This window comes from Polyodon spathula, chromosome 9 (genome assembly GCF_017654505.1).
Source record: "Polyodon spathula isolate WHYD16114869_AA chromosome 9, ASM1765450v1, whole genome shotgun sequence".
In the NCBI taxonomy this organism is placed as follows: Eukaryota; Metazoa; Chordata; class Actinopteri; order Acipenseriformes; family Polyodontidae; genus Polyodon; species Polyodon spathula.
Window position 1 is genome coordinate 45,095,304 of NC_054542.1, and position 26,663 is coordinate 45,121,966.

Genomic DNA, 26,663 nt, shown 5'->3' on the forward strand with positions numbered 1-26,663 from the left:
GCTACACCTGGCTGCCTGTAGACATACAGCACTGTGTTCTTCTCAAGACTGACAGGAGCCCTGGGCAAAGCAGGAAAATCCCAGGCTGCATTTGTGAGGCAGCAGTAGCAGCAGCAGACAAGCTCTTTGTTACAACTTTACTCAGAGCTATGGAGAGCTGAGAGCACTGAACCTGGATTTGAAAGCTATCACGTTATTTAAGCTCTTACTTTTACCGAAATTATTTTTTACAGTACATAGTGTGGCACCACGCTTGGGCCTGAGCCCACCCATTTTGCTCATGGGTCCACCCAGTTATGGAGAGAATGACAATTAAAAACATTTCATGGCAAACTGTATCAGACTGTAATGCGCTGCTGAGAGTCTAGCTCATCCTCGTGGTTCAAAATGTATATCCGTCCCACCCACCTCAATACCGTTGTCATGGTTATGAAAACTAGATTGATGATTGGACGGCTGAGGTATGAGATTTTGCGTCTTTGATAGTATAGTATTGAAATTAAGTACTTCGGCAACAAACAAACAGGAACTTGTCTTTCAGTGCACGCAAGCAACCAGCTTGTGCAGCTGCTGTTTAGTTATTTATACTGTATAAATGGGTAATTGTATGTACAAAATAATGTGATATCTTGTAAAAATTGTAAGTCGCCCTGGATAAGGGCATCTGCTAAGAAATATAATAACACAGAACGTTTAACCAACTTTGTAGTAAACCAGAGCTATATTTGTGTCTTACGCATTAGCTATGTCCCAACAAATTTTGTAAAAAGAAAACGAGCCGACAGTCAACAAATGCGCCAGTAATGTAAGTACCTACATTTAATTTTATCAACAATATTACAAAAGAAATTACAACTTATGCCATTATCTTTTAAATTAGAAAACCTGTAAATAGCATGATTTCTTCATGTACAGTTTGAGATCACCTTGTGGTTGAGAATGATGAAAACCATGTCTAATGAAAACCATGTTAAAATTAACTTTAAAACTGCATGGAGCAGGGGGCTGTCAGACTGGTTATCTACATCACAGGCAGAGTGTCTTGGTGCTGTATTATTTCACAGTGGAAAGTAATAATAATAATAATAATAATAATAATAATAATAATAATAATAATAATAAAATAAAAGCAGTATAAATTAAATGTAAGCTGCGTATATCAGGTTTTTTTCTTTTTTTCTATAATCCTCAGCAACAATCGCAGCAAGACCAATGCGGCAAGTGATTGCTCTGAGTTAAAGAAAAAAAAAAAGTTTTTGAAAATAGTATTTTAGAGCAAAGCTAAGAAAAATGGAACAGTGCAAAATTAGCACCGAAGCAAAACCATTGAAAATGAAGCAACAGCAACAATCCAAGACTGATGTCTCCAGGGCTATGTTGGAGGAAGGGAAGGGGTTAATAAAGAAGCTGAAATGAGCAGATCTAGTAAGAGCGTGGAGAGTTATGTGCTCAGATTAGTTTAAATGAAAGAGTTGAGTGTTTTCACTCTGCTTGCACTGAGTGTACAGTACTGCAGTCTGCTCTCAAGTAAAGTTACATAGAAATTACATGACTTGATATGCAATGTTCGTTAAGCCAACAAAGATAACATAAAAGAACAAAATGATGGAGATTTTCGAGACAAACAAATAATAAAAAAATGAAGCTGCATCTCAGAAAGCTCTAATTACAAAGATTATGAGGATTTTCAGATTTAGATAAAGAATGCAAATAATTAACCATACGTTGTTGAAAAGCTTTAATTGTGGGATTTTGTGAAATTCTCCTCTAAAGATAACACAAAAAACAGGAAGCTTATTATAGATGTATTGGTAACATTGCCTTTAACTATTCTCAAAATGTCTGACCACATATCCAAGTAATGCCAAAGATTGTATTCCTTGAATCAATTGTCAGGAGATAATTTAATATCTTTTAAATGTTATTTTAAAATAATATAACAGTTATATTCTCTTTTCTATACTTATACAGCATTTTTTTTTTTTGATGGCACGAATATTGTGTAAATTAGATTGAATGTAAAAAAGACGAGTTGTAATATTTTCTTGGCCCTTTGTCTTCATTCCCTCTCTATGACTTTGCCTAGGGTGTGATGCAGCTCTCTGCTGGAAATGCAGTCTCAGCAAGTTTAAATGGCACTGAAACGTTCTTTCTCTTCTCACTTCGCTGACTGGCTAGAAGTTACCTGCTCAGGTCAAACTGGTTCACAGAGAAATAAACAATTTAAATAAACCTGTACAAGCTGCAAATGATATCTTTCACACGTGTAATACCCACGAGAGCTAAACAAACATATTGTTTTATAAATGCAGGCAGACACAGAAAGATGGATCCTTTCCAAAGGTTTATGTATTTCCCTACAGACTTACAATTTCTTCAACCACTTTTAATCTTTCTTTCTTTCTTTTTCACATGACTCACCCCAAGAAGTAGTGCTAAATGAACCCACTCTGTATGATTTAGCAGAGAGGAGCATTAGATCCAGTTCTGATTTTTATTGGACAGTGGAAACAAATGTGTATCATCACTTTGTGAGTTCGAAACAGTCTTTAAGATTTGATCATTTTTTTTGTATTATTCCTAAGTGTTATCACGAAGCAGCAAATCTATTTCACAATAAATAAATAGCAGTCATGTTGGCTTTAGAGCTTCGAAAGATTTCCTAATAACGACATTTAAAAAACAGTTCAGTCTTTCATTAACTTGATCAAATCATTTTCAAGACTTATTGTATTGAGTTTTTAACATGTGACAAAAGAACTGTGCCGAACAGCTTTACCTGGGACTGCAGTGCTTTTTTAAGGCTTAACATGTAGGCCATGGGGTGAGGTAAGGGTGAAACTTTTACATACTTCCTTTCATCGTACAGATTTTTCATGACAGATTTACATTTGGCTGTGGAAGAGGATGCTGTTGGCATGCATTTCTTTCACACTGTGCACAGGAGAGCCTATAGAGTGTTATTGGATTGCCTATGGTTCGTGCACAGAATAGATAAACAAAACCACTCAAAAGTGTTTCATTTCACTTTCACTATTTTGGGTAATTACAATTTAGTTTGAAAATATAGGGCCTGCATTCAATCTATATCATCATTTCTATGTTATTTTGTTTTATTTATCTACAGTACTCTGTACATTTGTTGTATTTGATGATCATTTTGGGCAACCCTCTGATAGGCTATCTATTTATTTTGTGTCTTGCATTTTGTTATATGCACTGTAATGTTATATCTATGGAAGATCATAATAAACCTATCGGAAAAGACCAGAGCAATATCTTCATGACCAATACGATTGTACACATATTTCATGACCATATTATTGTACACATATTTCATCACCATAGTATCTTCATATAGTGCAGGTGTAAATGGTCAGAGTGAATGGCGTCAGAGTGTGTGCCTATGCTGGTTGCTAGTTCCTGTTAAGAGACAGCAGTGCACAACAGTATTTCATGGAGATACTGCTTTGCTTGCAGTTTTCATTTTCCCAACAGCTGGTTTACTCGTAAGTGCTAAGGTTCTTATTTTCCATTGGGTGGCTCCATATAAACCCAGTTAGCTTTTGTTTCCTTAGCAGCTGGCTATGATCTCAAGTACCTCTTATCAGCACAGCTGCCTGGTGGTTGGGGGATAGATTGTGAAATTTAAAATGTTGTCACCTGTTGTAATTGTAATTGTAATTTTAGTGCATGCTTGTTTTTGTTTCCCATTAATGATCCAGAAATGTCATGCCCTCAGTCAGAACACTATAAGGATGAATGCGTATGATTATGGACTATGAAGCTAGAGACAGTTATTTTTATTCATTGCCTTCAGAAGGAAATAAGTTATGATACTGTACATCATGTGTTGTGTAGCATCATGTTATCAATAACATGCTAAATATCTTAATGAGAAATCAGTCTCTCAATGGCACAGGCATCTAAAAAAACACCCCTTACTGCCAATGCAAAATGACTAGCGGGACATTAGCTTTCTGCAGGGAAAATTATATTATATACTAAAACAGTTTTTGTTCCAAAAAGATACCATACAGTACCTTTATCTCTCGATTCCTATTCACAAACAGTGATGGGCAGTCGGAACTGAATGGGCTCACATTATGTGAGTCAGGTCCAAAAACAGGGTCTGACCAGGAATACATGACCAATCCTACATCTTTCCCATGCCAATTCCAAATTTAGCCCCAACCATTTCATAATCTGAATTTGCATACATCATGCAGTATGGTATTAACTGTTATTGTTTTATCTGTGATCGCTCGTGTTCTCTGAATAATTCGGCTCTATCCTTTTACTAATTGAACTCACTTGGTGTAACTGTCAGAAGCAGAAACATAAAATAAATGTTTGGTGGCATCACAGAACAGGTAACTACAATTACATTTTTTTATAACTGCTATGTAATATACATAGTTTTACTATTAACATGTAATGAAACGAGACTGCTGTTCTACCATGGATAGAAAAAATGGAGGTCAAAAAAGTATTTGTATGCTGGCATGTCTGCTACCTGCTGTCCGGTGATGTAGCCTTTCCCTTTGACTGATCACTTGGTCCTGGAGGAACAGTGTTTGCTAGTTTTAACCACCATTATTGACAGTACCATATTTATTTGTTTATAATTTTTCTTTACAGAACATCGGTTGTTGTGAGGCTGAAGCTCTGGTTCTATTACAGCTCTGCAGTACTTTCAGTTGTTGTGTCAATGGAAAATATCTCAATTACATTATGGCTGAGTGACTGAATTCCTTCAGTCAGGCACATTTAGCTGTGAGGTAAGTGTATTTGCTCATTCCACAAGTGGATAATACGACAATTAAGCGTGGCACTTAAACACTGACAATATTTCAATACAATGGAATATTGTCTTTTTCTTTTTTTTTTTAAATACATTTGGGAATCCTCAAATAAAGGCAATAAGATTTTTTTTTTTATGTTTTATTACAGTTTAATAAAATGATGCACTGTGACAGAGTGTTCCGCCCCTTTATGTTTATTAGTGTTTTCTGTTGTATATAGTGTGTTTAATGTTGGTGTTTATGTATAAAATACACAGGATATAAATATGGGTTGCGAGCACTAGTGTTTAAAATGTATATTTTGTATTTAGGCACAAGGATTGCACTGCACTTCACGTGCAAGTAAAATAATATGTGAGCACGGAGAATTGCACTTTTATTAATTCACGTGCAGTTGTACCGAGACTCCAGTTGAATGATTGATTAGCAGTCGAGTCTCGGTACAGCTGCATAAAAGCTGCATGTTTTCACTCACTCGGGGTTGTGTGTTCATGCGTGGAGAACAGGTGAGAAAGAGGAGTTTTTTTGGGGGTTTTGAGATAACAATTGCTACAGCGTGCTGGAAGTGCCAGCCCGGTACTTGCTTGTCTGTTCATCCACTGTCTTGTTTAGTGTTGTCCATTTTGTTTACCTTTTTATTTTGGCCTCAAGTGCAGTGTCCTGTTTTGTGTGTTTTGTTTAGAACCTTTTGTTTGAGATTATTATTATTTACAATAAAACTCTGGACGCCGTAGCGTCACAGATTCACCGCCCTACCTTTGTTGTTCTTCATCCTTTTTCTGGTCTGACGTCACTCCTGCAAAGCCATCCTGTTCACAGATGCTCAAATTGAAAATATTTGTGTTTGAATATTTCTGCCCCAGACTTCAGACAGGAACTTTCTTCAGCTCTCTAAGCCCTTGCAATCTTTCTTTCTTGCATCAAACACAATCTGGACTCCAGTTGTTGGTAAAAATTATATCTAAGAAATTCTCAGGTACCAAACAGTACTCTTTTCCAATCCCCAAAGGGCGGTTTAATACAGTATATTCCATCAAGATTATATGTTGAAAAACACTGAAGCATTCAGCAGAAATTAAGATGAATATGTGTGCGGCATTTCATTTAGTACACTGGCTAAATTAGTGCATGTATTCATTCCAGTGCATTAGGGGTTAATGACTGTGCCAGTGCCAGGTGGGTCCACCAAGATAACAACACATTCCTGATGAGTAAATTAAATTTCCCAGGGGTAACTTTGTATTTGTTTGCTTTCAGAATTGAAGATTAAAGGTCTATTTTTTTATTTTTAAATGATCTTCAGTGTGAGAGTTTCATTAGTGATTATAGTCTGTATAAGTTTCTAGGGAGGGCCATAATAAAACACTTTAAATCACAGCAGAATTTATAATCACTGCCATTTAGATTGTTAAACTCGAATGCCTGTAATACCTTGGACAAAAATAGGAGTTGAATACACACACACACACACACACACGCTTAATATATATATATATATATATATATATATATATATATATATATATATATATATATATATATATATATATATATATATATATATATATATAATATGGTATATAAATGATGGAGATTGACTAAATGTTTTTGGTTTCTTTTTAATCAATCGATCATTCATCCTTGACCATGACACTCTTGAGTAACTATGACTGAAGCATATGCACTTAATCACCTAATTAGTGAGATAGTTGATTAGACACTGGATATGGAGTCATTTCAGTTGTTATATTACAATCTTGAATAAAAGCAATAAAGAAAATCACGTCTGTCAAAAGAGCAGTGCCTTCGTGCAATCGGCATGTTGGAGGCTGGACTAGGGCAGAGTACTGTGGTTCGCCATCTTGGGTGCCCACAGCCAGCAATTTCAAACCTGGCGAGACAGTATAACCAGACACACTCTGTCAATGACAGCCCATGAACTAGGGAACCAAGAATCATAACAACTGCCCAAGAGTGACAGATCATTTTGCAGCATCTTCGTGATGTCAGTTGTTAATAAGCACAATAAAAAGTCACTGCACCTGCTCTAAAACAGAGTTTCAAATTTTTCTATCACATTTAGTGAATTTTATCCAAATATAAGTGATAAGTTTCTTTTGATGCTCAAATATAAGTGATAAGTTTATATATATATATATATATATATATATATATATATATATATATATATATATATATATATATATACAGTGCTCACCCTTTATAACGCTATAGTGGTGAGCCATAGCTACAAGACTGTGCTATTTGTGTTTCGCCTTATAATGAGTATAAAAGTGCTACTGTAATGGGATTATGGAGCAAATGGGAGCCACGACCCTACGGATTATACACTGTAATAGGGCGCGTTCTAACGTGTGAGCACTGTGTATATATACACACAATGAGAATTAGAAGTAACTTACAGCTTCAGTATAGGTCAACTGTCTTTACATACCCTCCCCTATATAAGTACATTCTAGTTATTTAGTATTCTCTGTTGTTAAGATAATGCTACACCACTGAGAACATAAGTACATAATTACTGAATATCTATTTGCAAAGCAAGCAAGACAGGCCATCTCTAGTCAATAACAACAGCAAATCCAGTGTAGACATACTTAGTTTGTAAAGGATGCTTCAATTTCTACTTAACAAATGAGATATGACCCGTGAAGTGAAGTAGGGGTTAAATCAGGTTGCTGAGGCGAGTGTCATGCTGATTTTGTGTTGTATCTGGAATACAGGAATTTGGTCCCAGATAATGCCATTTATTTTATCATGTTTGAGAGATGCTGTTTTTCCAAAATTAAAATTCATCCTCTAGGGCAAGTTAAGCACAAAACAGGAAATGCAATGACTCACAATACTGTTGGAGATTACTTTGACCTATGTTTTAGGGTAACATTCAAATTAATACCACATTAGAAATACAGATGAATTTAGGACCTACAGCTATTGCCACAAGTTTAGCATTACCCTATAGAATTAACTCATTTTGCTTCATACAGATGAATAAAACCCGCTGCATAATGTTATGTTAACATATTGTACTACATACCGCTTTGTAGTTTTCCGTATCCTTAACGAAAAACTGACATAAATTGAAACACGTGACATTTCAAAATCAAACATGAAATACTGGACTACTATTATGGCTTCTGGTAGACTTTTGCGATATCATTTTGTACATTCTATGATTATATGATGTTAAATAAAATATCTAAATTATGTTCATATAGTTATTATTATTATTTATTTATTTTTAGAATTGTCTCAATCCTACACTTCTAGACTATGTAGAACGTTTGGCCATAGCTGTACCTACAGTAACAGATTTTTTTTTTTTTTTTTAAACCCTTTAAGAGCTAATTTAACAGATGGGGGTTTGTGTCGCTATGAATTTACCATGTAAGAAAGAAGAGGGATTGGCAGCACTGGCATCACTTCAAAACACGAATAAACACTGCCAGTGTGCCAGCCAATTACTGTCATGCTTTGACCATTTTAGGGAAAGTGAAGATATGTATTTCTTTATGTAACTACAGTACAGTTATGAAATGTTCTGAATTGGAAGCACTGTAGAATGTAGAACCCACTTCATTTTATCCACAATGCAAATACATTGTTAGAGGCTTCCATAAATGGCCCTACTTTCCCTTTATAGTGGCATTTGTATCTGCCCTACTAAAATTACATTGACTAGTCCCCAACACATTGTCCACTTCTGTTGTTAAAATTTCAATTTGAACTTGCTCTTTTGGAGTGGGGTGGTGATAGGTAGGAGGTGGGCTTGCCTCTAAGTAGGTGAAAGGAGAAATTCATGGGACAGCATGTTGATGTATAACGAGTAAATCTCCTCAGAAGGTTGAATTCGCCCCAAAGTAGGGACAGAAAGCTAAATTTGTCATCTCCCACACTGATGCACCATGGGTGGCTGAGCACAGAGCAGCACTGAAGGTCTAATTGGTGTTATCCTTCCCCCAGGCAGGAAGATTGCACAGGGTTCTGAGATTTATCAGATGAAGTTGGAGTCTATGAAAAATAAATCTAGAGACAATGTGTAAAGAGGAGTTAAATAAACCATGAAGAAAGCATCATCAAGGACTTGGCTCCTGATAGAGGAAATACACTTTAAGCAGGAGATTAATACATTGGATAGGTTAGTTAGGGGAGAGGATTTGCTACTGTATGAAACGGTAAAGTATAACAACGCGTTTTTTTTTTTTTTATTTAATTTTTTTTAGACGCTGCTACACCATCTGCCTACACACAGTGCCTTCGCCTAGGGCTGTCCCCAGGGAAATAGCTGTGGATAAGTTATTCAATTAGAACAGCATTATTGGCTAGCTACCTCTGAGAATCTAGTTGATGATGTTGTGATTATCCTGCTCTGCATTCCTTCATGTCCCAGACAGCCTGCACTGCTCCAGCAACTTCCTGAGACATTCGTTCAGCTATAGGTGAAAGAGGGAGAGAAAAAATAGGAGTCTATCTGAAATGCCTGACTGACTTCAAATTAACTCCCTGAGCACTGCAGACCCCACCGCACACTGACTCATACAGTATGGTGGAGATGCCATAAGATAATGAAAGTTTTTTTTCTTTTTATATGCACTTGAAAGCTGCATATGCACACAGACATTTTCCTCCTGAAACACACAGCTCTCTCTCTCTCTCTCTCTCTCTCTCTCTCTCTCTCTCTCTCAATATTTTGAAGAATCTAGATTTGAAGAGCCTCACTGTACAAGTCAGTCCACCTGGCAGGGATATTGAACAAAGCAGCCCCAAAAGCATTAGCCTGCATCACACCTGCCAGGAACTTTTTCAGCATAGCCTATCAGCAATCAACATAAAAAAATCACATTTCACTTCAGAGTATCAATAATGACTAAATAACTTTCAAACAGACATGAACCAAACTTGAACTAAAGATTGGAAGCTCTGCCGCATTTTGATTGTTGGACAAACCAGAACAGCTTTAGTGCACCTGGCATGTTTGGCTGCTTTTTGGAAATTGGTGATGGTTTTGAGTTCCATTTCTATCCAAGTTCCCGAAGCTTGAAATAAATACAACAGCTGTTCATCTAGAACTGATCATGCATTTGGATGAACAGAACTCAGGAGCAAAGAGAAAATGAGCTGTTCGACCACCTTTACTAAGACGTTTATTTAATAAGAGTGTAGAATTGAAAGCTGGCACTAGCTTAGGTAAAAATGAGTTTACTGGCATTAGAACCTTTGTCAAAAATAGAGCCAATGATTATATGGACATGGGGCTGCTCCTTCACCCCTTAATAGAGTGGTGCCTCCAGGGCAGGCTTGAGGCAAGCTCATGGGAAAAGTCACGACACCTCTGCTTTGCTATGCTTGCTCTGTGGATAAATTAAAAGGAATTTGATCTTCAATGCTGCCATGAGGTACCAAAATTCAACACTAAAATATTAAAAACAGTACTGTATTTATTGCACATCTGCTGAGCCCAGTGCACAAATGGGCCAATGATCTGGTTATTGAGGTGCACAGTGGAAGTGGGAGGGTTCAAGGTTTATTTTTTTTCGGGGGCAGGGCTTTTGCTAGAATAATTCCTTATCCAGCCTTTATGTGAAAGGCCATCTGGTAAAAAACAAGGAAATCAAGCAAAACACTGGGCATATCCCTTGTTGTTACAAAGCACAATGAAGTAAGCACCTTATTAGCATGAGATCATAGTAAGTGTTAGCCTTTAGAAAGATTAAATGAATAGATGAAAAAAGAGTACATAAAAAGATGATTTGACCAAAGAGGGAACCAGGACACCTTGGAGTAAGAGATGCAGAGCTTAAAGTGATTTCTCTTAGTAAACCCCTGCTAACTCATTTAGACAGTGCCTGTCAGCATTAATAAAGGGAGCCCAGGGGGGTTTGAGAAATCTGTTTCAAAGTTTACTTCTGTAACTGAAAAGATGGGTGAGACCAATGAGTGTCACTTTATGAGCGTAATGAGATTTATAGGTACAGATAAATGCATAATAGCGAAATAAAAAATATACTTAAGCTTTCCTGTTTTCAGTGAACACATCTCCTTGCACTGTGTGAGTGACTAGACTACAACATTTCTTACGGCAGTGCCATAGTAGGTGCTGTAGTTTTTATATTTGTGGTAGTGAATTGCATAACTATTACAACCACACCGTGACCCATTAGGTGGCACAAATACCCACTACACACATGCAAAAGTGCATGTCATTCCTTTAAGACATTCATAAGTTTTAGCAAGCCAAAAAAAGCTAAAACAGATAGTTATAATGAAACAGAAGGCAAGGTTCTGAACACAAACATGTTACAATTTAAAACCGTGTGCATCAGCTGGAGTACTGCACCTTTCACACCATGCAAGCTGACCTTAAAAGACACTCTTTGTCCAGCTTACAAACACATGCCTATCTAATTATTAACCATACAGAGTTACCTTTCACCTTGCGTGCATTAATATGTACCAATATGTTTAGATTAGGCTGAGAACTAGATATATTTTAAACAGATTTTTTTTTTTTTTTATGCGCTTCCTAATAAAAATGCCTTAAGTTGACTATTAGCTTTAATGGCAAGAATAATTCTAAGTATAAAAATGGCCCAAGGGTTGGTTGATACATGAAATGATCAAAGAAAAGATCATAGACTTATAACCAATATCTTGAAGAAATACAAAGCAGATAAAATTGTGTTGATATTATAATTTCTGATTTTTTTTTTGAGGTAAGTAAATTACTGAAACATCATAGATGAGTTCATGTGTGTCAGTAGCAGTCCAGTAAAAGCAAACTGTATAGTCACTGTCATACACTATCTTTCCGTATACTGTACTTTACACCATTGCTATCCTGAGATACACAGGACAATATCTGTGGTATAAACCAACAGTAAATGGAGACAATTCACCAAAATGTGAACCTTTTATAGTATATGCACCAGGGAAATGGCGCCATTCCAATAGACACTCCTGTCCTGCCAGTTTATTATATTAGAAAAACATCTACTCTGTAGCTATTCTAAACATGTGCCAAGACAGGGTTGATTGGTAAGAATTAAGAAGAATGAATCAGTATTTTAATTTGTTGGATCATATACCCATGGGCAGTCCCTTCGATTTGAAGCATAAAATGCTGGGAGCTGCTAGGGGCAACCGGATGATGTCTGTTAATATTCCGAATGATGACACAATATGCACTGCAAGTATTTGTTTTAGATCTTCATTTAAATAATAGCAAATATTATTTAAGTTTAATAGCAAAATGATTTATACCCTGTGGTGCCAACTTCATCTCACTGATATTAGTATGTTCACTGCACGGTCAATAATTAGAAACATCTCAGTTACAACAATAAATGTAGGGGTGGTCAATCATGGCATTATTGTATACTTTGTGAACTATACTTACTTGTACCTGTACTTGCTCTCAAAATGGAAGCACAACCAGAAGGTTGTATAGTTATGCATTTAGATCTTGAAGTAATATAATATTCTTGGTTTGAATCTGGGAACATGGAATGAAAAAAATTCCCTCATACCTTGTTAAATGTTGTTGCTATACAGTATATTGTTATTGTTATATAAAATGGGGGCTCAGTTATTTGTGTACCAGCTTCCACGCTAAGGGTGAATACTGCTGTATAACTAAGAAGGGATAAACCTCCATAAATGAGTGTTCTCTATTTCATCCCCCAGTTTTCTGTTATTATACTGAATGATACAATTTCATTCAGATAATAGAAAACATTAGGTGTAATTTTGGACAGTAACACTTCTACATATTGTTTTTCAGACTTTTTCAAGTGATGCAGTTTATTTGCATATGCTGACACCCACTTTTTCAGGTGCAAGTAAACTTGGCCAAGACGTTTAGTAATCACTTTGTTAAATCCATCTGGAAGTGTATGAATGCATTAACTGGGGTTTAATTCCAGAAATTACATTAAATCAGAGATCAGTGGCTTTTACTTCAGGACATGGTAGGCTTGTAAACAGACCCCATAATATGTAAAATGGCATCACAGTTAATTGGAGTATTAAGAATCCAATTGCTCCTGCAACTGTCGGGCTGCTGGCTTGTGTAAAATTCCTAACACAAGTTCCAGAGTGTTTGTGGATATCTTGGTGTTGGCACATTTTAGATTTCCTACATGTTTAGTACAATCAAAACTTGATATGTTAAAACCGAGTCCTCATTTTTAACTTGTTCAGCTTTCTGCTCAGTTCTTTTTCTTCAACTCTTCCAATGTAAAATATGGCTTTCTATATCTGATAAATAAATATCCAAAATATAACAGGTTATATCGCCAAAGAACACAAAAATAAATAAATAAAAATTTTATGATGTTATCTAACTGAATTATGATAAAGTGAGCCTAATTTATCAGTAGCTTGTCATGCTAACTGTTCCTTTGTTCCAGCACATGTGGTAATATATAGTACAAGATCCAGCAATTGTAACAATTGTTAATGTCAACTGATATTAAATATTTTGAAGGTTTTATTTTCAAACTAACAAACAAAAGATTCTAGCGACTTTCTATTGGATCAACACATATTTAAATTGTTACAAAGATGTATGACAGTGGAAGGATGTTCTCTGTTTACCTCCATTTGTAATGATATCACATTTATACGTTCAGGTATTCAACTGCCTTCAAAGTATGACCCTAAACTACCTGATGAATAGCAGAGACTGGAACCTTGAGTGAGTGAGTCTTTGCAGGAAGTAAAAAGGTACCAGAACATAATTGAAGTGGGTCCCCTAATGGCCTTGGTTTTCACTATATTAAAGCATTATAATTAATAATATGAAATAAAAAAAAAGTTCAACTAAATATCCTATCGCATTCTGCTATGTGGAACAATGTGCCACTAGACATGTAACAGACTACTACATATTTTCCATTCTCAGAAGACATAGTACATCTAGATAATCGCTTTCTTACAGTTATGCCAGGGACCTGAAGTTGTTGTAACCTTTGGGGATTTGGCAGTTTCATCTTCCTCAAATTTCAATCAGTCAATTGTGACATATACAGTACTGAGGATTACATTCTGAGTCAAGGATAACAGGGACAATGTTTTAGTGAATTAGAGAGCCTGGCTATAGAGGTGAGAAATAATAATCTACAATTATTATAGGTGGCAATTTGTTAAATACATTACTGTGTATGGAGAATAAAACCTATCAAGCATAGGGAGAGGGAGTACTGCACTAGGTGCTAAGAAAATATTCTGAAATCGAATTCTTCTGTCATTTAATTTTTCTGCTAACATGTTGTCTGACCTTAAAAGTACAACATAAACAATTCAAATGGTGAAATGAACAAGGTTGCAATGAGTGAGATCAGCAAGAGTGTCAACTCCAGTACCAATGTTCCCACACTGCCTTTCCTCCTCAGTATTAGTGATAAATGAAATCACTTAGCACTTCCTTGCCTTTCCTACCTCACATTACTGTTTCGAGTTTACATACACACACACACACATATATATATATATATATATATATATATAGATAGAGAGAGAGAGAGAGAGAGAGAGAGAGAGAGAGAGAGAGAGAGAGAGAGAGCGCTTTGCATAGTGGACCACCATCACAAAGAGCTTTACAGAGGTAGGCTGTGAACTGTGCATTATATGCATCACAGAGTCACTTACAATAGGACACTGATTTAACAACTCATCTGCAGGATGGAGCACAAGGAGGTTAAGTGACTTGCTCAGGGTCACACAGTGGCAGTCCATGGCAGAGCTGGGATGTGAACTGGTGACCTTTTGGTTACAAGCCCTGGACTTTAACCACTGGACCACACTGCCTCCTATACAGTAAATATTGACTTATATATTTTGTTTAAATATAGCTGATACAGCATAAGTAAACGAATAAATAACAGAAAATGTTTTTGAAGTTCATACCACATGCAGTAGTTATAAATGTTTTTATCCCAGCCATCATATTTGTTTACATTGATGCATCAGAAAACAGTGACAGTGATGTTTTAACCACCATTTAAGTGTTTGGGCATCCTTCTCTTGTACTATGTTTTGTAACTGATTTTCTGTTAAATCACAGAATTGGTGTTCAGCTATTTTCTCTTGTTGAATACAGGGGAGAAGGGCATTTCTTTAAAAAGGGGCGGGACTGACAGCGATGAGAACCATGACAAAATTTTGCTCTAATGATGAAGTGTTAACCAATCACTGGCTAGGATTTCCAACCACATTCATGTAATATATATATATATATATATATATATATATATATATATATATATATATATATATATATATATATATATATAGAGAGAGAGAGAGAGAGAGAGAGAGAGAGAGAGAGAGAGAGAGAGAGAGAGAGAGAATGATTTCAGATATGCAACTTAGTCCTCACTAATTAACTTTTATTAAAAGAAATAGCTGTTGACTATGTAAAAAATCATTATTTTATTGAAATATTGCTGAAATAAGAAACGGGTAACAATGTTTTTAATAAACGTCATTTTGAAAGGATGATGGATATATTAGAAGCATACTATGACAGTATCATATATGTGAAGTTCAGTTGTGAACTTGTGTGGGTGTTCCCAAAAAAATGATGGTCAGCTCGTGAACATTAAAACTAGCAAGCGAAACTGAATTTCTCAAATAAAATCAAGGCATTACAGTGCTTCAGGCAGTATTTACATATAACAGCTTCTGTATAGATTTATGGATAGATGTTGTAGTTTAGAGTAGAATACACTACACACATAGTGGTCCTACGTGGGTAACCAAAAGAAATAAAAAAAAAAATTGAGTCAAATCTTTACTCTGTCACTCATTCATTATTTCTACATAACCATTATGTACCCCTTTGTATAGTTTTTTTTTTTTAATTTAATGTGACCTTTAGAATCAATGCATATGATACAGCAGTTTAAATCAATGGAGTCTAAAAACAATTAAAACAAAACCGTGAGACAACATTCTGAGAAACTAAGTAGTAAACATTCATTACAGTTTCTTCTTGTGTTCAGATGATATTGTGACTACAACGATAGTACTTCATTCTCCATAAACTTAAAATATTAAATATTTTTTACACAAACAATTGTTAATATTAAAGCTGATTATTTTTTTGCAGAACTGAAAAAAACAGTATGTATGCTAATAATACAGAACATTTGTTTTTAGTATATTTTGAATGTAGTTATGCAATAACTTGCCATCACATCTTGTTACTTGATCTTACAGAGGATAGACCTTGGTCTCCTTTTAGTTCTTCTTATAAATATTTAAAGTAAATACATCTATGTAATGGAGCCAGAAAACATCATGGGACCACAAAGCGAATCAGCTAATTAAACAGCGAACAATTCAATTAACTGAAGGTTAAATGTTGTATGTTCTGTAGCGCAGTGTACTGTACTTAAACTTATTACAACCATATATGACATTTTCCCCACAACAATTCAACTAATTCAGGTTCCTAAATAAAGAGCTTCATTTTTTTTTTTTTTATGTAACTCTCCACTATAATTTATGACTTGGGCCCAACAAAGCTAGTTAATAACAGCTTTAGTGAAAATTGTTAACACAGTTTTGGAGAACTGTAACCCAGAACAAATCAGTACCACTGCAAATGTTATAGAAAGGTTAAATAAAAACATGCCATTTGAAGTTTGTATTAATTTTAACACACTAATACAGTACCTGCTTTACATAATGTCAATTTATTTAAAGTTGCAGGTTTCATTTTTTAACAACTAGCTTTGTAACATATTAATGACAAATTAATTTTGTGTTCATGGATAATATATATAGATAGGCATATATAAACTAAAAAAAAAGTATAATCAAATAAAATCTAATTTAATACATATTATTACAGAATTATTGCTAGAACTTTAGATAACAGGGCATGAATTGTCATGAATAACATTGTAATACCCAAGTAATTACCAACAATTTCTGCTCTTTCTTGGCAACTGCTGCACAATTACATGAACATGACCTTGTGAACAACTTTTGTTACCTTATGTAATTACATGGGAATACCTTGGTAATATCTACATGTAGTTACAATTATTACTGTGTTATTACACAGCCATGTATATCCTGTAATCTGAAATGTGCTACTGTAACATCTTAAAAATACCTTTAACCAAATGGTATCCCATTTCAGAGTATGGATCTGCTCTTTTCTGAACAGAACAAAAGATGTACATTTGTTAACCTGTTATTAAGCTAGTTCCAAACAGTTTATAACAAAAACAACGTGATCATAGAGGAATCATAGATCCCAAGTTTCATCAACTGGAATGCTGGTCCAGACTATTTTTCTACAGATGAGCTTGCTATGACCTTGTAGCAGGGAGAGATCTGTGCTGACTCTGCTGGCATGTTCATGGGCTGCAGGAAGAGGACGGCAGTCGCCCAACAACCACCTGTGAGTCATGGCAGTGACACAGGGAGGTGGGAAAGTGGGTGTGTGGACTTTCCCCCTCTTTGAATGGCGAGGAACCCTTGGGCAGACCCCTGATTAGTATATCCGAGCAGACTAGTGAGCAGGCAGTGTAGGATGGTGATCCGGGTCGCACGGGCAGCGGCGACCGGGATATCGCTGCAAAGTGCAGCACCTTTTCTTTGTAGTTTTTGTTACTGTTTTATTTTCCCTGTTTCTTTGTGCCTTCTGTTTTGAATTATTGTTTCGAAGCACCTGCAAGGGCACCGGTGTTGTGTACCATCGCTTGGTATGCCCGTGGTTCTGTTTACCATCGTTGGTAAATCAGACCACGGACCCACAGCGCCACCTGCGGGATTAAAGAAAAACAGCACCCTGAAATAAAACAGTAACAAAAACTACAAAGAAAAGGTGCTGCACTTTGCAGCGATATCCCGGTCGCCGCTGCCCGTGCGACCCGGATCACCATCCTACACTGCCTGCTCACTAGTCTGCTCGGATATACTAATCAGGGGTCTGCCCAAGGGTTCCTCGCCATTCAAAGAGGGGGAAAGTCCACACACCCACTTTCCCACCTCCCTGTGTCACTGCCATGACTCACAGGTGGTTGTTGGGCGACTGCCGTCCTCTTCCTGCAGCCCGTGAACATGCCAGCAGAGTCAGCACAGATCTCTCCCTGCTACAGACCTATAGTTATAGTAAAAAATTGCACAAAGTGTAATCACAAACTGGATTTTTACTGCTGAAGTTTTGTAACCATAAGGTTCAGCTTTCAGACACATTTCCATGCAAAATAAACAGTTCTTGTTAATACAATTGATTGATTAATAAGCACAAGTAATGTAAAAAGTATTGTATCTGAAGTCAACAACATTTTGAAATAGAAAGATAATCATGGACTAACTAGGACAGAATGAATGATAAGTATGTGTAGTGTAATACAGCCACTCACGTTCGTTTGCCCCTATAAAAACGCAGACCCGACACTTGAGGTTTTAACGCTTTTTATGCACACTTTTCATAATATAAAAAAAAAAATTAAGAAAAACAAAATAAACACCTCGCTCAGCTCGAGCATTAAGTAAACATACAGGAACACGTTAAAAATAAACAGGTCAGCTAAGCTGTTTGCCCGTTGACAAACAAACGCACTGTAACATGGTAACACAGTACTTTTCATCTGACTGCTCGGCAGCCGGGTACACCTTCCTGCTTCCTTCTACTCAGCAGTGCAGAACAGACTGGCTGTCTCTCTTTTAAACTCTGCACCTGCCTTTAATTTACAATCACTGCCAGGTGCATGTGATAATTTAACAATTAACAATACAATTAAACTATTAACACATGCATGTGCACAGGTGTTTGGCAGGCAGGATGTGACCGCCCTCCCTGCCCTAGCACACATACTCATAAATCAATATGTTTTATGATTTCTAACCTGGCACAGACTGGTATTTACTTTCACAATGTTTGACCAGCCTAAATAATTATTTTGCCTCCAGTTGAATCAGCACCACCAGTAGTGGTAAAACAAACACATGTGGTAATCTTGAAAAAAACAACCTTTTCTGGAAGGTGAGTTAGATTATTACAGTAATGAAGAGATACAAATAATGTCTCTTTGTTGTTCTGGAACTCCCACATCCGTTGCCTCAATCATTTTAATCAGTGCCAGAAAATTGCTGTGACCCTCTTTATCTGGACTATGATCAGGAGGCCCTCTACTTCTTAGCAGCCTTTTTCAAATCAGAAAAGTAGCTGCTGAAAGCAGTGCTGTTGCCATGGTTACCTGTTGGCAGCCTCCTGTGTGTTTAAAGCAGCCACAATGAACAGCTTTGGATGTTCCCTGCCCTGGCTTGTATGGGAGGGGGTGGAGTGCTTGTGAAATAAGACAAGGTTTCTGTGCAGGGTTTGAGCTGATAAAAGCCGAAAAAAAAAAGCACAAAAAAAAAAAGACCCCCCCCCCCCCAAAAAAAAAGAATGTTATCTCCTGCACATGGACTTTGCACAGTGTGACATTCAGTAGTCTTGTCAGACAAACTACAGCATTTAATAATCTACAACACCTACAAAATATACAAATATACAAACATGCTGTAATTTAAGATCTGGAAAACAACATTCACAATACAGGTACGTACTGTGCTGTATTTAAATGGTATTTATTTTTTAAATTTTTTTATTTACTTCTTGCTAATGGTTTTACCGCATTTTTCTCCCCAACTTGGATTGCCCAATTATTATTTTTATCCCGGTTCACCGCGGCAACGACGACTGAAACGTGTTCCTGCCAATCCATCATTGTTCACACTGCAGATCCACAGCGAAGCCACCAGACCTATAGTGCTGGAGGACACAGATCTGACTGGCTCCACTGCAGACCCGCAGGTGCCCTATCAGCCACAGGGGGCGCTGGTGCGAAGCCACCAGACCTATAGTGCTGGAGGACACAGATCTGACTGGCTCCACTGCAGACCCGCAGGTGCCCTATCAGCCACAGGGGGCGCTGGTGCAAAGCCACCAGACCTATAGTGCCAGAGGACACAGATCTGACTGGCTCCACTGCAGACCCGCAGGTGCCCTATCAGCCACAGGGGGCGCTGGTGCGAAGCCACCAGACCTATAGTGCCAGAGGACACAGATCTGACTGGCTCCACTGCAGACCCGCAGGCGCCCTGTCAGCCACAGGGGGCGCTGGTGCGCAGTAAACCGTGGATTGCCCTGCTGACTTAATTCCTCCCTACCCGGGCGGTGTTTGGCCAATTGTGCACCACCCCCTAGGAATCCTTGGTCACGGTCGGCAATGACATAGCCTGTATTTGAACCTGTGATCTCCAGGATTTAGGAGCCCCCTAGGGCCCCCTCAGGAGCCCCCTCAATGGTATTTCAAACAGTGAAAAACACATTAAAAGATAAACAGTAAAACTACAGTTTGTAGCACTGAAACCTACAGTAATGAAAAATAAACATGACAAAGATGTATTATTCTTGCAATATAAAGTATGAGTGCACTTATGATACAAGCAGCACTGTTGGCTAACTATATTCTTATATGTTTTAAGGTTATAGGACATTGAATGTGTATTGCGGAATATAGACACAGACAGAAGAGAATGGACCAAGGCTGAAAACCTTCCTTTAACCCTATTATATACTACTTTGTTGTTAATATACAAGTTACAAAATATTTTTGTTTTCTAATCATTACCAACTTTTATGTAGTCTATTGTCAATTTAATTGACAAGAGGGACAAGATTTATGAAGATACTACTGTTTAAGTGGCTGAGGTACGCATCCTATTGTGAGGTCACCATTTCGAATGGACTTTGCAGTTGAATGGAATTCCGCGAGGTGCCTCAGGTGTGATTTTTTAAAGCGGGTGACATCAACCGTGCTGATATGGATAATACAGTGCAATATAAACTGAAAGTGGCATGGTTCATGTCACGAATAAGGTTTCTCTCTGTGATGTGTCGTGGAATACAGAAGGCCAAACATATTGCTCTAATTGGCTGACAGATACTGAGCAGTCTGTAACATAACGGTAGAAGTACAGTTATTTAACAGTAATCCAGTCATTTTCAAGTTCTCATACATAAAATAGAGGCCTCAATTGTCAACTTCCTTTCAAACTGCTGTGTATTACAAGTCACTCCTGACATGATAGCAACAAATTATATTGCAATAAAACAGCCACCAGCTAATTTTTTAACAGCCAGTAAACCCCAATACAGTTTTTCTTTTTTCAATACAAGTAAATGCAAGAGACACCTTTAATATCTTAGATGTTTTGTTATTACAGGTTAATTAATGTTTTTACTCTATAACACCAAAATACAAGTTATATTCAGGATCACCCTGATTTTCAGACTTCAGTTATTCTCAACAGTCACTGTACTTATCCTGAAGGAATGGTGTTTTTGGATCTGTTCCCATGTCCTGTCCGTGTCATGTGTAGTATATTACTTATTTATTTGAATAGGTGATTTAAAAATAAGTTACATGCCTGTTAGATATCACATACACATGGATGTGTGGAGGATTTACCATACTCACAAGACTAGTTAACAAAAGAACTCTGAATGTATTAATAAAACTGACACAGTGAGGAAACTCTTGGAAAGCTGTTTTTCTAGTCTACTGTATACCCTGGATTGACTGACAAGCAATGAATGGTGAAAGTGATGACTGTAAAATGTATTATGATACCTAACATCTTATTTGATATACATTCAGCAAGAAACCCAAACCAGAACATTCCCTCCATCCCTTATACAATAACTATGTGAGGGGATTGAAAAGCTGACAAATCTCCACAATTTCCATCCAGCTCAAAACCTGTTTGCTGCAATTTAACAACACAAACTACTGATATGTTTATGTCTAGGGATAGCTTTTGCAGGATATGTTTCACGAATATTTACTGTTACTGTTTTATATTCTGTTCTAACATTTACTGATTAATGCATCTGGCTCCTTCCTTTTTTTCAGTCACAAAAGCATGGATGCCGAGGGAAGCTGATAGTAGTAATTGATATGTGTGAACTGCATATGATACTTGGCACAGAGCTTTAGAATGCATTGGGCTAATTTTTGCATTTCATTGACATTCGACTTAGAGGAAAAAAAAAAAAACAGATACATACAGGGTTATTATTTTGTAAACCCGTGAATCCAAATGGGGCTGCTTTGTTTGTCTTGCCTGCAAACAAATTCTGTTTTAAATGTGTGCTGTTAGGAGCTGTACAAAGGAGCTTCAGAGGTGGTTGCTGTTAAATACTAAAGTACACTCTCCCCAGGGCTGTGGTCATGTTGCAGTCCCCCGCCCCCTTGTGACTAGCTAGCTGACCTTGGCACAGCTAGTGAAGCAATAATCTCAGTGCCTGGCTGGCAGCGTTCTTCATGACCGAGCTGCACTCTAGCAGGTGTGCTGTGGGAAGAAAAAAAAAGGTGTTTCCATTGGGCGGTTGTCAACGTCTTTTTAAACAGATCTCATCTAATGAAAACTCTAGCTGTTCGTGATGGAAAAATAAATACATACTAACTAAGCGTATGTATTATATACATATACGTTATATATATATATATATATATATATATATAAAGTCCATATATATATATCAGGTGGCCAAAAGCTGTTTTCAGTGGTTCCCTATACTGTGCCTGCTTGCTGGGCTGATGACCTGCTGGATCACTTTGGCACCTTTGGGGCAAATTGTTTATGGAGCACTGGAAAGCAGACAAATAATAAATTCAACGTTTAACATTAAGGCACTGGTATATCAATTGTCATGCCATAATTACTGTATTAACCTAAATAATAGTACAATGATTACACCGTGTAACAATTTATTTATTTATTTTTTTGGTTCCTGGGTAGTAAGTGTAATTTCCTAATTGCTGATGCCTGAAAAGTATAGAAAATGGCTATTATTCCCCACAAACTTTGCTTTTGTGACCAGGACAGTGATATTTTGAAATTGACCTATATTCCAGAACATTCCAGATAGATTCAGTGCTGAGTAAACTTGGAGCAACTTCTAGAACTTTCCAGTAATATAAATAGTAGTATAAATACAGGGGCCTTAAGCCCACCAGTTCAGTTTAGTTCCAGCTGCCTAAGTGAATACATACCTGCATTTTTCTGAGATGGCATCAAGAGGCTGCAATGGTAGCATTCCTGATGGGTCTCCAAGGCTGTTTTACCAAGTTTCCCTGCTATCTTTGCCTTTGGGACAGCAGGGACACCAAGGCACACTACCACAGGCGGGACTAGCCACAGCGGACCGAGTTCTCTGTGGGGAGGAACAATGTCAAGTGGGAGTCACTGGTGGACCCCCGGAAGGTGCTGATGCCACCACTGCACATCAAATTGTGCCTTATGAAACAATTTGTCAGAGCTCTAGATAAGGAGTCGGCAGCCTTCAAGTACCTTCAAGACTTCTTCCCTAAGCTGTCTGAGGCAAAGGTCAAAGCCGGTGTCTTCGCTGGACCACAGATAAAGAAGATCCTGGAGTGCAATGAATTCCCCAAGAAGCTCACTAGTAAGGAGAAAGCAGCTTGGAACAGCTTTGTCGCAGTGGTTCGGGGCTTCCTGGGCAATCACAAGGCCGAAAACTATGTGGAGCTGGTTGAGACTCTGGTGAAGAACTACGGCACAATGGGCTGTAGGATGTCCCTCAAAGTCCATATCCTTGATGCTCATCTTGATAAATTCAAGGAGAACATGGGAGCGTACTCGGAGGAGCAAGGCGAGCACTTCCACCAGGATATACTGGACTTTGAATGCCACTTCCAAGGACAGTATAACGAGAACATGATGGGAGACTACATTTGGGGGCTGATTCGTGAAAGTGATTTACAGTATAATCGTAAATCCTGAAAAACTACTCACTTCTAAATCTTTTGTAGTCATTTTTGTATTACTTTAGTATAAATACATGTTTCTGACTTTATGTGAACGAAAAGACAGTTTTCTCATTGGAAATAGGTACATTTCCAAATATCACTGTCCTGGTCACAAAAGCAAAGTTTGTGGGGAATAATAGCCATTTTCTATACTTTTGAGGCATAAGCAATTAGGAAATAACACTTACTACCCAGGAACAAAAATTGTGTTACATAGTGTTATATATTAAAATAAAATGTGTATTTACATGGTATTGAAAGCACATGTTCAGAAAGTTTGGTATAGGTGATGCTAACAGGTTGAGGGCACAGTTTTCAGAATGCAGCAAGCCAATTGTTAATGCAATTTGTTACAACCCCAAATGTTGAATTGGATTATATGTAGCCTGAGGCATTGTGAGTTTGCAATGTTTGTCTTAGATTTTTTAAAAGGTTTAATTTGGAACTCTGTCAGTGATGGCTGTATTGTTGTATCACCTGCCATCCAATATTGTGCTGCTACTGTGCAGGTACCATCATAGATCTCGAGCCCCTTTGAACATGCATGCAATTATAAAAATGAATCACCCCATCATATATAACAATCATTTAAAAAGACACCACTGAAATTCAACAATACCCTCTTGATTAGAAATCCACCAATGGCTGGTGCGCTACTTCTTTCTGACAGAACCCCTGACTTGCACCACGTGGTGCACCAACAGACAGTAGATTCTTTTGAAGTTAAGACAGCCTTCAACATTTCCTTTAATCAGTTGAACCAGATGCTTGCATCTTAAACAGTTGTCTGAAAAAGTATTAGATAAACAAGTTTCACAAACAAATCAGAAATTCCCATTTAAACTGAACAGCACCTTACTTCACCTTGTCCTTTTTTGTTATGGCCTGGGTTTATAACAAACTTCTATGTGCCGCGCCACTGGGTGTCATTTTGTGATAATTAAGGAGGGGCTATGCTAATATTTTGGATATCACACATCATAAGATAAATAATTAAACACACATTACATTAAAAAGGGTGTTTACTGCACATGTGTAAGATTTTATAATGACATTAAGAAACATTCCAATTTTATTTACCTAATCACGGGCGTTCTGGTTTACAGCAGATGTAACTCGAGTTTCATTTGTTTTGTTTTTTTATCTCCGAGGTGAAATGCAATTATTGTTAAATATTTCCATTAAGATTCCCTCATAGCATGTTAATGTTCTTTGTTAAAGTTGGGCCATTAAGGCATCACTACTAATTCCATTGAAGTTTATTTTTTTAACAATGTTATATCAATATGTGTTTTCTGAAATTACTTTTCCTCACTCAGTAATGCAGCTGACAGTATCACTAGCTAATTGTAAAATTGCAATGAGATTACAGAAGATAAGGACATGTATTTCTGTTTCAGTAACATTCTGATTCTTCAATTTGTCCCTTGACTTTGATGCATTTCGACCACTGGTATGATGTTAATCCTACTAAACTGGCACTGTCTTACTCCCTCCGATGATGGTATGATGACATCAAAATTCTTGAATAAGAACACGTTTTGAGCTTGTTGGTCACAATCATATTTTCAGAGATATGTTATGCCTTTTTCAGGATGCGAAAGAAGACATTTTTTCTGACATATATTTTGATTTTAATCAAAGCACATTAGAGGGCATCGTGTTCACTGAAAAGTTTAAAGAACCTGTTTGTACTCAGCTTTATATACAATAGTTATTATTTTGCAGTTTCCCCACTCACTAATATGCATACTGTACCTATATCATGATATGTTCAGTCACTTGCAATACAGGCCCAAGCTGCCTTCTTTATGATCAAAGTTACTGTTGAATCAGTTTTTTTTTTTTTTATATCACTATCTATCTTGATTAACACTTATTTTTTTATTTGGCCGATACATTTTTGTTATTTTGCAAAAGCATTAAAAATGTACTGCCCCTCTTCCTATTAAATGTTTGTAAGTGCTCTTTGCAAACTGTTACACAAATCGAAATTCACCTCCTGTATGGAGCTGCCTCCTCACACATGTATTTTCCATTTTGCGTGGTCAACATGAGAAAGGATCATTAAGCTCTTGACCTCAAAGAGCACACAAGTAGGCAGGTCCCACCTCCACGCTGATGTGAGTTCTGCTGCTGTGTGAAGTGTTCTGGGCTTTCTTCTGCCTCCCTAGAACATGTGTTGCAGACTAGAAATGTGCCACGCTGCAGCAGCACAGTTTTGCATTGCTGTGGTCTTTTATCAGCAGCACGAGGAGCCTGGAAGAAGCACATACCCCCGGCATGGCTCTACTTAGGGCTTTGAGTGAACCACATTGTGTTCTAACCTCTGCTCTTTTTACAAAAAAGGCAGGGGTCCTCTTTTTTATGCTTGTCAGATGTGATGACAGTATGCTAAAAAGTAGGGTGATCTCAAAATGTGTTTTATATACCTACTACAAACAACAGTTTCTGTGTGAATGCCAATAGCTGACAAGATACATCATAAAACATGTGTTCGCTTGACATGTTTTCTTACACAGCTTTGTCTTACTTTCACATGGTTTTTGCTTTATTGCCTTGCTTTCTTTCTATAAGTCAAAATAGTATTTAAAGAATGGCTTTTGACTTTGTTATAAGATAAAAATCCAGCTGATATGAATATGAGAATAACATCAGGCCAGGGACTCATTTTTATATATCAATACGATGTTGTATTGTATCAGGATAATACGACGTTTGGAGCAAAATACATGACAGAAGTTTCTATATAAATTTGGTCACACTGCATATACCTCTTATATTCAAACCAAAAATAAGAGTCTGTGTGAAGTGTACATCCAACTCAAACAGGACATTATAACTTGTATTAACCCTTCTGCTTCCTACCTTCTGTTTTAAACACACTCAGTTTACTCTGCTTCCACTTAATCCAACTTTTTCTCTCTGTGCTAAATATGAAGTTAACTTTATCTAAACCATTTTTTTTTTATTTTAAAGACTTTAATCAAGTCCCGTT